Genomic DNA, 12,506 nt, shown 5'->3' on the forward strand with positions numbered 1-12,506 from the left:
CCCATTCCAATCCTGAGACCCTTCCTATAGCATGAGATGTGATGTCTCAATGCTTCTAATACCAAACCTGAGATCCTTCCTATAACATGAGATGTGATATCCAACTCCTTCCATTCCAATCCTGGACCCTTCCTATAGCATGAGATGTGATATCTCAATGCTTATACCAAACCTGAGACCCTTCCTATAGCATGAGATGTGATATCCAACTCCTTCCCATTCCAATCCTGAGACCCTTCCTATAGCCTGAGATGTGATATCTCAATGCCTCTAATACCAAACCTGAGATCCTTCCTCTAACATGAGATGTGATATCCAAGTCCTTCCCATTCCAATCCTGAGACCCTTCCTATAGCTTGAGATGTGATATCCAACTCCTTCCCATTCCAATTCTGAGACCCTTCCTATACTATGAGACTTGATATCTCAATGCTTCTAATACCAAACCTGAGACCCGTAATATAACATGAGATGTGATATCCAAATCCTTCCCCTTCCAAACCTTAGACCCTTCCTTTATCATGAGATGTGATATCCAACTCCTTCCCATTCCAATCCTGAGACCCTTCCGATATCATGAGATGTGATATCTCAAAGCTTCTAATATCAAACTTGAGACCCTCCCTATAGCATGAGATGTGATATCCAAGTCCTTCCCATTCCAATCCTGAGACCCTTCCTATAGCATGAGATGTGATATCTCAATGCTTATACCAAACCTGAGACCCTTCCTATAGCATGAGATGTGATATCCAACTGCTTCCCATTCCAATCCTGAGACCCTTCCTATAGCATGAGATGTGATATCTCTATGCTTCTAATACCAAACCTGAGATCCTTCCTCTAACATGAAATGTGATATCCAACTCCTTCCCTTTCCAAACCTAAGAGCCTATCTATAGCATGAGATGTGATATCCAAGTCCTTCACATTCCAAACCTTAGACCCTTCCTACAGCATGCAATATGATATCTCAATGATTCTAATAACAAACCTGAGACCCGTCCTATAACATGAGATGGGATATCCAACTCCTTCCCATTCCAATCCTGAGACTCTTCCGATAGCAGAGATGTGATATCTCAATGCTTATACCAAACCTGAGACCCTTCCTATAACATGAGATGTGATATCCAAATCCTTCCCGTTCCAAACCTGAGACCCTTCCTTTAGCATGAGATGTGATATCCAGCTCCTTCCCATTCCAATCCTGAGACACTTCCGATAGCATGAGATGTGATATCTCAATGCTTCTAATATCAAAACTGAGACCCTCCCAATAGCATGATATGTGATATCTAAGTCCTTCCCATTCCAATCCTGAGACCCTCCCTATAGCATGAGATGTGATATCCAACTCCTTCCCATTCCAATCCTGAGACCCTTCCTATAGCATGAGATATGATATCTCAATACTTCTAATACCAAACGTGAGATCCTTCCGATAACATGAGATGTGATATCCAAATCCTTCCCCTTCCAAACCTGAGACCCTCCCTTTAGCATGAGATGTGATATCCAACTCCTTCCTATTCCAATCCTGAGACTCTTCTGATAGCATGAGATGTGATATCTCAATGCTTCTAATACCAAACCAGAGATCCTTCCGATAGCATGAGATGTGATATCTCAATGCTTCTAATACCAAACCTGAGATCCTTCCTATAACATGAGATGTGATATCCAAATCCTTCCCCTTCCAAACCTGAGACCCTCCCTTTAGCATGAGATGTGATATCCAACTCCTTCCCATTCCATTCCTGAGACCCTTCTGATAGCATGAGATGTGATATCTCAATGCCTCTAATACCAAACCTGAGATCCTACCTCTAACATGAAATGTGATATCCAACTCTTTCCCCTTCCAAACCTGAGAGCCTTCCTATAGCATGAGATGTGATATCCAAGTCCTTCCCATTCCAATCCTGAGACCCTTCCTATAGCTTGAGATGTGATATCCAACTCCTTCCCATTCCAATTCTGAGACCCATCCTATACTATGAGACTTGATATCTCAATGCTTCTAATACCAAACCTGAGACCCGTAATATAACATGAGATGTGATATCCAAATCCTTCCCCTTCCAAACCTTAGACCCTTCCTTTATCATGAGATGTGATATCCAACTCATTCCCATTCCAATCCTGAGACCCTTCCGATATCATGAGATGTGATATCTCAAAGCTTCTAATATCAAACTTGAGACCCTCCCTATAGCATGAGATGTGATATCCAAGTCCTTCCCATTCCAATCCTGAGACCCTTCCTATAGCATGAGATGTGATATCTCAATGCTTCTAATACCAAACCTGATTACCCTTCCTATAACATGAGATGGGAATATCCAACTCCTTCCCATTCCAATCCTGAGACCCTTCCGATAGCAGAGATGTGATATCTCAATGCTTATACCAAACCTGAGATCCTTCCTATAAAATGAGATGTGATATCCAACTCCTTCCCATTCCAATCCTGAGACACTTCCTATAGCATGAGATGTGATATCTCACTGCTTATACCAAACCTGAGACCCTTCCCATAGCATGAGATGTGATATCCAACTCCTTCCCATTCCAATCCTGAGACACTTCCTATAACATGAGATGGGATATCCAACTCCTTCCCATTCCAATCCTGAGACCCTTTTGATAGCAGAGATGTGATATCTCAATGTTTATACCAAACCTGAGACCCTTCCTACGGCATGAGATGTCATATTCAACTCCTTCCCATTCCAATCCTGAGACCCTTCCTATAGCATGAGATGTGATATCCAACTCCTTCCCATTCCAATCCTGAGACCCTTCCTATAGCATGAGATGTGATGTCTCAATGCTTCTAATACCAAACCTGAGATCCTTCCTATAACATGAGATGTGATATCCAACTCCTTCCATTCCAATCCTGGACCCTTCCTATAGCATGAGATGTGATATCTCAATGCTTATACCAAACCTGAGACCCTTCCTATAGCATGAGATGTGATATCCAACCCCTTCCCATTCCAATCCTGAGACCCTTCCTATAGCCTGAGATGTGATATCTCAATGCCTCTAATACCAAACCTGAGATCCTTCCTCTAACATGAAATGTGATATCCAACTCCTTCACTTTCCAAACCTGAGAGCCTATCTATAGCATGAGATGTGATATCCAAGTCCTTCCCATTCCAATCCTTAGACCCTTCCTACAGCATGCAATATGATATCTCAATGATTCTAATAAAAAACCTGAGACCCGTCCTATAACATGAGATGGGATATCCAACTCCTTCCCATTCCAATCCTGAGACACTTCCGATAGCAGAGATGTGATATCTCAATGTTTATACCAAACCTGAGACCCTTCCTATAACATGAGATGTGATATCCAACTCCTTCCCGTTCCAAACCTGAGACCCTTCCTTTAGCATGAGATGTGATATCCAGCTCCTTCCCATTCCAATCCTGAGACACTTCCGATAGCATGAGATGTGATATCTCAATGCTTCTAATATCAAAACTGAGACCCTCCCTATAGCATGATATGTGATATCTAAGTCCTTCCCATTCCAATCCTGAGACCCTTCCTATAGCATGAGATGTGATATCTCAATGCTTCTACCAAACCTGAGACCCTTCCTTTAGCATGAGATGTGATATCCAACTGCTTCCCATTCCAATCCTGAGACCCTTCCTATAGCATGAGATGTGATATCTCTATGCTTATACCAAACCTGAGACCCTTCCTATAGCATGAGATGTGATATCCAACTGCTTCCCATTCCAATCCTGAGACCCTTCCTATAGCATGAGATGTGATATCTCTATGCTTCTAATACCAAACCTGAGATCCTTCCTCTAACATGAAATGTGATATCCAACTCCTTCACTTTCCAAACCTGAGAGCCTATCTATAGCATGAGATGTGATATCCAAGTCCTTCCCATTCCAATCCTGAGACCCTCCCTATAGCATGAGATGTGATATCCAAGTCCTTCCCATTCCAATCCTGAGACCCTTCCTATAGCATGAGATGTGATATCTCAATGCTTATACCAAACCTGAGACCCTTCCTATAGCATGAGATGTGATATCCAACTGCTTCCCATTCCAATCCTGAGACCCTTCCTATAGCATGAGATGTGATATCTCTATGCTTCTAATACCAAACCTGAGATCCTTCCTCTAACATGAAATGTGATATCCAACTCCTTCACTTTCCAAACCTGAGAGCCTATCTATAGCATGAGATGTGATATCCAAGTCCTTCCCATTCCAATCCTTAGACCCTTCCTACAGCATGCAATATGATATCTCAATGATTCTAATAAAAAACCTGAGACCCGTCCTATAACATGAGATGGGATATCCAACTCCTTCCCATTCCAATCCTGAGACACTTCCGATAGCAGAGATGTGATATCTCAATGTTTATACCAAACCTGAGACCCTTCCTATAACATGAGATGTGATATCCAACTCCTTCCCGTTCCAAACCTGAGACCCTTCCTTTAGCATGAGATGTGATATCCAGCTCCTTCCCATTCCAATCCTGAGACACTTCCGATAGCATGAGATGTGATATCTCAATGCTTCTAATATCAAAACTGAGACCCTCCCTATAGCATGATATGTGATATCTAAGTCCTTCCCATTCCAATCCTGAGACCCTTCCTATAGCATGAGATGTGATATCTCAATGCTTCTACCAAACCTGAGACCCTTCCTTTAGCATGAGATGTGATATCCAACTCCTTCCCATTCCAATCCTGAGACCCTTCCTATAGCATGAGAGGTGATATCTCAATACTTCTAATACCAAACCTGAGATCCTTCCGATAACATGAGATGTGATATCTCAATACTTCTAATACCAAACCTGAGATCCATCCTATAACATGAGATGTGATATCCAAATCCTTCCCCTTCCAAACCTGAGACCCGCCCTTTAGCATGAGATGTGATATCCAACTCCTTCCCATTCCAATCCTGAGACCCTTCTGATAGCATAAGATATGATATCTCAATGCTTCTATACCAAACCTGAGATCCTTCCGATAGCATGAGATGTGATATCTCAATACTTCTAATACCAAACCTGAGATCCTTCCTATAACATGAGATGTGATATCCAAATCCTTATCTTCCAAACCTGAGACCCTCCCTTTAGCATGAGATGTGATATCCAACTCCTTCCCATTCCAATCCTGAGACCCTTCTGATAGCATAAGATATGATATCTCAATGCTTCTATACCAAACCTGAGATCCTTCTGATAGCATGAGATGTGATATCTCAATACTTCTAATACCAAACCTGAGATCCTACCTCTAACATGAAATGTGATATCCAACTCTTTCCCCTTGCAAACCTGAGAGCCTTCCTATAGCATGAGATGTGATATCCAAGTCCTTCCCATTCCAATCCTGAGACCCTTCCTATAACATGAGATGTGATACCCAACTCCTTCCCATTCCAACCTGAGACCCTTCCTATAGCATGAGATGGGATATCCAACTCCTTCCAAATCCAATCCCGATACCCTTCCGATAGCATGAGATCTGATATCCCAATGCTTCTACCAAACCTGAGACCCATACTATGGCATGAGATGTGATATCAAACTCCTTCCCATTCTAATCCTGAGACCCTTCCTATAGCTTGAGATGTGATATCCAACTCCTTCCCATTCCAATTCTGAGACCCTTCCTATACCATGAGACTTGATATCTCAATGCTTCTAATACCAAACCTGAGACCCGTCCTATAACATGAGATGTGATATCCAAATGCTTCCCCTTCCAAACCTTAGACCCTTCCTTTATCATGAGATGTGATAGCCAACTCCTTCCCATTCCAATCTTGAGACCCTTCCGATATCATGAAATGTGATATCTCAATGCTTCTAATATCAAACTTGAGACCCTCCCTATAACATGAGATGGGAATATCCAACTCCTTCCCATTCCAATCCTGAGACCCTTCCGATAGCAGAGATGTGATATCTCAATGCTTATACCAAACCTGAGATCCTTCCTATAACATGAGATGTGATATCCAACTCCTTCCCATTCCAATCCTGAGAGACTTCCTATAGCATGAGATGTGATATCTCACTGCTTATACCAAACCTGAGACCCTTCCTATAGCATGAGATGTGATATCCAACTCCTTCCCATTCCAATCCTGAGACCCTTCCTATAGCATGAGATGTGATATCTCAATGCTTCTAATATCAAACTTGAGACCCTCCCTATAGCATGAGATGTGATACCCAAGTCCTTCCCATTCCAATCCTGAGACACTTCCTATAGCATGAGATGTGATATCCAACTGCTTCCCATTCCAATCCTGAGACCCTTCCTATAGCATGAGATGTGATATCTCTATGCTTCTAATACCAAACCTGAGATCCTTCCTCTAACATGAAATGTGATATCCAACTCCTTCCCTTTCCAAACCTAAGAGCCTATCTATAGCATGAGATGTGATATCCAAGTCCTTCACATTCCAACCCTTAGACCCTTCCTACAGCATGCAATATGATATCTCAATGATTCTAATAACAAACCTGAGACCCGTCCTATAACATGAGATGGGATATTCAACTCCTTCCCATTCCAATCCTGAGACTCTTCCGATAGCAGAGATATGATATCTCAATGCTTATACCAAACCTGAGACCCTTCCTATAACATGAGATGTGATATCCAAATCCTTCCCGTTCCAAACCTGAGACCCTTCCTTTAGCATGAGATGTGATATCCAGCTCCCTCCCATTCCAATCCTGAGACACTTCCGATAGCATGAGATGTGATATCTCAATGCTTCTAATATCAAAACTGAGACCCTCCCTATAGCATGATATGTGATATCTAAGTCCTTCCCATTCCAATCCTGAGACCCTCCCTATAGCATGAGATGTGATATCCAACTCCTTCCCATTCCAATCCTGAGACCCTTCCTATAGCATGAGATATGATATCTCAATACTTCTAATACCAAACGTGACATCCTTCCGATAACATGAGATGTGATATCCAAATCCTTCCCCTTCCAAACCTGAGACCCTCCCTTTAGCATGAGATGTGATATCCAACTCCTTCCTATTCCAATCCTGAGACTCTTCTGATAGCATGAGATGTGATATCTCAATGCTTCTAATACCAAACCTGAGATCCTTCCGATAGCATGAGATGTGATATCTCAATGCTTCTAATACCAAACCTGAGATCCTTCCTATAACATGAGATGTGATATCCAAATCCTTCCCCTTCCAAACCTGAGACCCTCCCTTTAGCATGAGATGTGATATCCAACTCCGTCCCATTCCATTCCTGAGACCCTTCTGATAGCATGAGATGTGATATCTCAATGCCTCTAATACCAAACCTGAGATCCTACCTCTAACATGAAATGTGATATCCAACTCTTTCCCCTTCCAAACCTGAGAGCCTTCCTATAGCATGAGATGTGATATCCAAGTCCTTCCCATTCCAATCCTGAGACCCTTCCTATAGCTTGAGATGTGATATCCAACTCCTTCCCATTCCAATTCTGAGACCCTTCCTATACTATGAGACTTGATATCTCAATGCTTCTAATACCAAACCTGAGACCCGTAATATAACATGAGATGTGATATCCAAATCCTTCCCCTTCCAAACCTTAGACCCTTCCTTTATCATGAAATGTGATATCCAACTCCTTCCCATTCCAATCCTGAGACCCTTCCGATATCATGAGATGTGATATCTCAAAGCTTCTAATATCAAACTTGAGACCCTCCCTATAGCATGAGATGTGATATCCAAGTCCTTCCCATTCCAATCCTGAGACCCTTCCTATAGCATGAGATGTGATATCTCAATGCTTATACCAAACCTGAGACCCTTCCTATAGCATGAGATGTGATATCCAACTGCTTCCCAATCCAATCCTGAGACCCTTCCTATAGCATGAGATGTGATATCTCTATGCTTCTAATACCAAACCTGAGATCCTTCCTCTAACATGAAATGTGATATCCAACTCCTTCCCTTTCCAAACCTAAGAGCCTATCTATAGCATGAGATGTGATATCCAAGTCCTTCACATTCCAAACCTTAGACCCTTCCTACAGCATGCAATATGATATCTCAATGATTCTAATAACAAACCTGAGACCCGTCCTATAACATGAGATGGGATATCCAACTCCTTCCCATTCCAATCCTGAGACTCTTCCGATAGCAGAGATGTGATATCTCAATGCTTATACCAAACCTGAGACCCTTCCTATAACATGAGATGTGATATCCAAATCCTTCCCGTTCCAAACCTGAGACCCTTCCTTTAGCATGAGATGTGATATCCAGCTCCTTCCCATTCCAATCCTGAGACACTTCCGATAGCATGAGATGTGATATCTCAATGCTTCTAATATCAAAACTGAGACCCTCCCAATAGCATGATATGTGATATCTAAGTCCTTCCCATTCCAATCCTGAGACCCTCCCTATAGCATAAGATGTGATATCCAACTCCTTCCCATTCCAATCCTGAGACCCTTCCTATAGCATGAGATATGATATCTCAATACTTCTAATACCAAACGTGAGATCCTTCCGATAACATGAGATGTGATATCCAAATCCTTCCCCTTCCAAACCTGAGACCCTCCCTTTAGCATGAGATGTGATATCCAACTCCTTCCTATTCCAATCCTGAGACTCTTCTGATAGCATGAGATGTGATATCTCAATGCTTCTAATACCAAACCAGAGATCCTTCCGATAGCATGAGATGTGATATCTCAATGCTTCTAATACCAAACCTGAGATCCTTCCTATAACATGAGATGTGATATCCAAATCCTTCCCCTTCCAAACCTGAGACCCTCCCTTTAGCATGAGATGTGATATCCAACTCCTTCCCATTCCATTCCTGAGACCCTTCTGATAGCATGAGATGTGATATCTCAATGCCTCTAATACCAAACCTGAGATCCTACCTCTAACATGAAATGTGATATCCAACTCTTTCCCCTTCCAAACCTGAGAGCCTTCCTATAGCATGAGATGTGATATCCAAGTCCTTCCCATTCCAATCCTGAGACCCTTCCTATAGCTTGAGATGTGATATCCAACTCCTTCCCATTCCAATTCTGAGACCCATCCTATACTATGAGACTTGATATCTCAATGCTTCTAATACCAAACCTGAGACCCGTAATATAACATGAGATGTGATATCCAAATCCTTCCCCTTCCAAACCTTAGACCCTTCCTTTATCATGAGATGTGATATCCAACTCCTTCCCATTCCAATCCTGAGACCCTTCCGATATCATGAGATGTGATATCTCAAAGCTTCTAATATCAAACTTGAGACCCTCCCTATAGCATGAGATGTGATATCCAAGTCCTTCCCATTCCAATCCTGAGACCCTTCCTATAGCATGAGATGTGATATCTCAATGCTTCTAATACCAAACCTGAGACCCTTCCTATAACATGAGATGGGAATATCCAACTCCTTCCCATTCCAATCCTGAGACCCTTCCGATAGCAGAGATGTGATATCTCAATGCTTATACCAAACCTGAGATCCTTCCTATAAAATGAGATGTGATATCCAACTCCTTCCCATTCCAATCCTGAGACACTTCCTATAGCATGAGATGTGATATCTCACTGCTTATACCAAACCTGAGACCCTTCCCATAGCATGAGATGTGATATCCAACTCCTTCCCATTCCAATCCTGAGACACTTCCTATAACATGAGATGGGATATCCAACTCCTTCCCATTCCAATCCTGAGACCCTTTTGATAGCAGAGATGTGATATCTCAATGTTTATACCAAACCTGAGACCCTTCCTACGGCATGAGATGTCATATTCAACTCCTTCCCATTCCAATCCTGAGACCCTTCCTATAGCATGAGATGTGATATCCAACTCCTTCCCATTCCAATCCTGAGACCCTTCCTATAGCATGAGATGTGATGTCTCAATGCTTCTAATACCAAACCTGAGATCCTTCCTATAACATGAGATGTGATATCCAACTCCTTCCATTCCAATCCTGGACCCTTCCTATAGCATGAGATGTGATATCTCAATGCTTATACCAAACCTGAGACCCTTCCTATAGCATGAGATGTGATATCCAACTCCTTCCCATTCCAATCCTGAGACCCTTCCTATAGCCTGAGATGTGATATCTCAATGCCTCTAATACCAAACCTGAGATCCTTCCTCTAACATGAGATGTGATATCCAAGTCCTTCCCATTCCAATCCTGAGACCCTTCCTATAGCTTGAGATGTGATATCCAACTCCTTCCCATTCCAATTCTGAGACCCTTCCTATACTATGAGACTTGATATCTCAATGCTTCTAATACCAAACCTGAGACCCGTAATATAACATGAGATGTGCTATCCAAATCCTTCCCCTTCCAAACCTTAGACCCTTCCTTTATCATGAGATGTGATATCCAACTCCTTCCCATTCCAATCCTGAGACCCTTCCGATATCATGAGATGTGATATCTCAAAGCTTCTAATATCAAACTTGAGACCCTCCCTATTGCATGAGATGTGATATCCAAGTCCTTCCCATTCCAATCCTGAGACCCTTCCTATAGCATGAGATGTGATATCTCAATGCTTATACCAAACCTGAGACCCTTCCTATAGCATGAGATGTGATATCCAACTGCTTCCCATTCCAATCCTGAGACCCTTCCTATAGCATGAGATGTGATATCTCTATGCTTCTAATACCAAACCTGAGATCCTTCCTCTAACATGAAATGTGATATCCAACTCCTTCCCTTTCCAAACCTAAGAGCCTATCTATAGCATGAGATGTGATATCCAAGTCCTTCACATTCCAAACCTTAGACCCTTCCTACAGCATGCAATATGATATCTCAATGATTCTAATAACAAACCTGAGACCCGTCCTATAACATGAGATGGGATATCCAACTCCTTCCCATTCCAATCCTGAGACTCTTCCGATAGCAGAGATGTGATATCTCAATGCTTATACCAAACCTGAGACCCTTCCTATAACATGAGATGTGATATCCAAATCCTTCCCGTTCCAAACCTGAGACCCTTCCTTTAGCATGAGATGTGATATCCAGCTCCTTCCCATTCCAATCCTGAGACACTTCCGATAGCATGAGATGTGATATCTCAATGCTTCTAATATCAAAACTGAGACCCTCCCAATAGCATGATATGTGATATCTAAGTCCTTCCCATTCCAATCCTGAGACCCTCCCTATAGCATGAGATGTGATATCCAACTCCTTCCCATTCCAATCCTGAGACCCTTCCTATAGCATGAGATATGATATCTCAATACTTCTAATACCAAACGTGAGATCCTTCCGATAACATGAGATGTGATATCCAAATCCTTCCCCTTCCAAACCTGAGACCCTCCCTTTAGCATGAGATGTGATATCCAACTCCTTCCTATTCCAATCCTGAGACTCTTCTGATAGCATGAGATGTGATATCTCAATGCTTCTAATACCAAACCAGAGATCCTTCCGATAGCATGAGATGTGATATCTCAATGCTTCTAATACCAAACCTGAGATCCTTCCTATAACATGAGATGTGATATCCAAATCCTTCCCCTTCCAAACCTGAGACCCTCCCTTTAGCATGAGATGTGATATCCAACTCCTTCCCATTCCATTCCTGAGACCCTTCTGATAGCATGAGATGTGATATCTCAATGCCTCTAATACCAAACCTGAGATCCTACCTCTAACATGAAATGTGATATCCAACTCTTTCCCCTTCCAAACCTGAGAGCCTTCCTATAGCATGAGATGTGATATCCAAGTCCTTCCCATTCCAATCCTGAGACCCTTCCTATAGCTTGAGATGTGATATCCAACTCCTTCCCATTCCAATTCTGAGACCCATCCTATACTATGAGACTTGATATCTCAATGCTTCTAATACCAAACCTGAGACCCGTAATATAACATGAGATGTGATATCCAAATCCTTCCCCTTCCAAACCTTAGACCCTTCCTTTATCATGAGATGTGATATCCAACTCCTTCCCATTCCAATCCTGAGACCCTTCCGATATCATGAGATGTGATATCTCAAAGCTTCTAATATCAAACTTGAGACCCTCCCTATAGCATGAGATGTGATATCCAAGTCCTTCCCATTCCAATCCTGAGACCCTTCCTATAGCATGAGATGTGATATCTCAATGCTTCTAATACCAAACCTGAGACCCTTCCTATAACATGAGATGGGAATATCCAACTCCTTCCCATTCCAATCCTGAGACCCTTCCGATAGCAGAGATGTGATATCTCAATGCTTATACCAAACCTGAGATCCTTCCTATAAAATGAGATGTGATATCCAACTCCTTCCCATTCCAATCCTGAGACACTTCCTATAGCATGAGATGTGATATCTCACTGCTTATACCAAACCTGAGACCCTTCCCATTGCATGAGATGTGATATCCAACTCCTTCCCATTCCA

Source organism: Ambystoma mexicanum, chromosome 13 (genome assembly GCF_040938575.1).
Source record: "Ambystoma mexicanum isolate Mex_15411 chromosome 13, UKY_AmexF1_1, whole genome shotgun sequence".
Lineage (NCBI taxonomy): Eukaryota > Metazoa > Chordata > Amphibia > Caudata > Ambystomatidae > Ambystoma > Ambystoma mexicanum.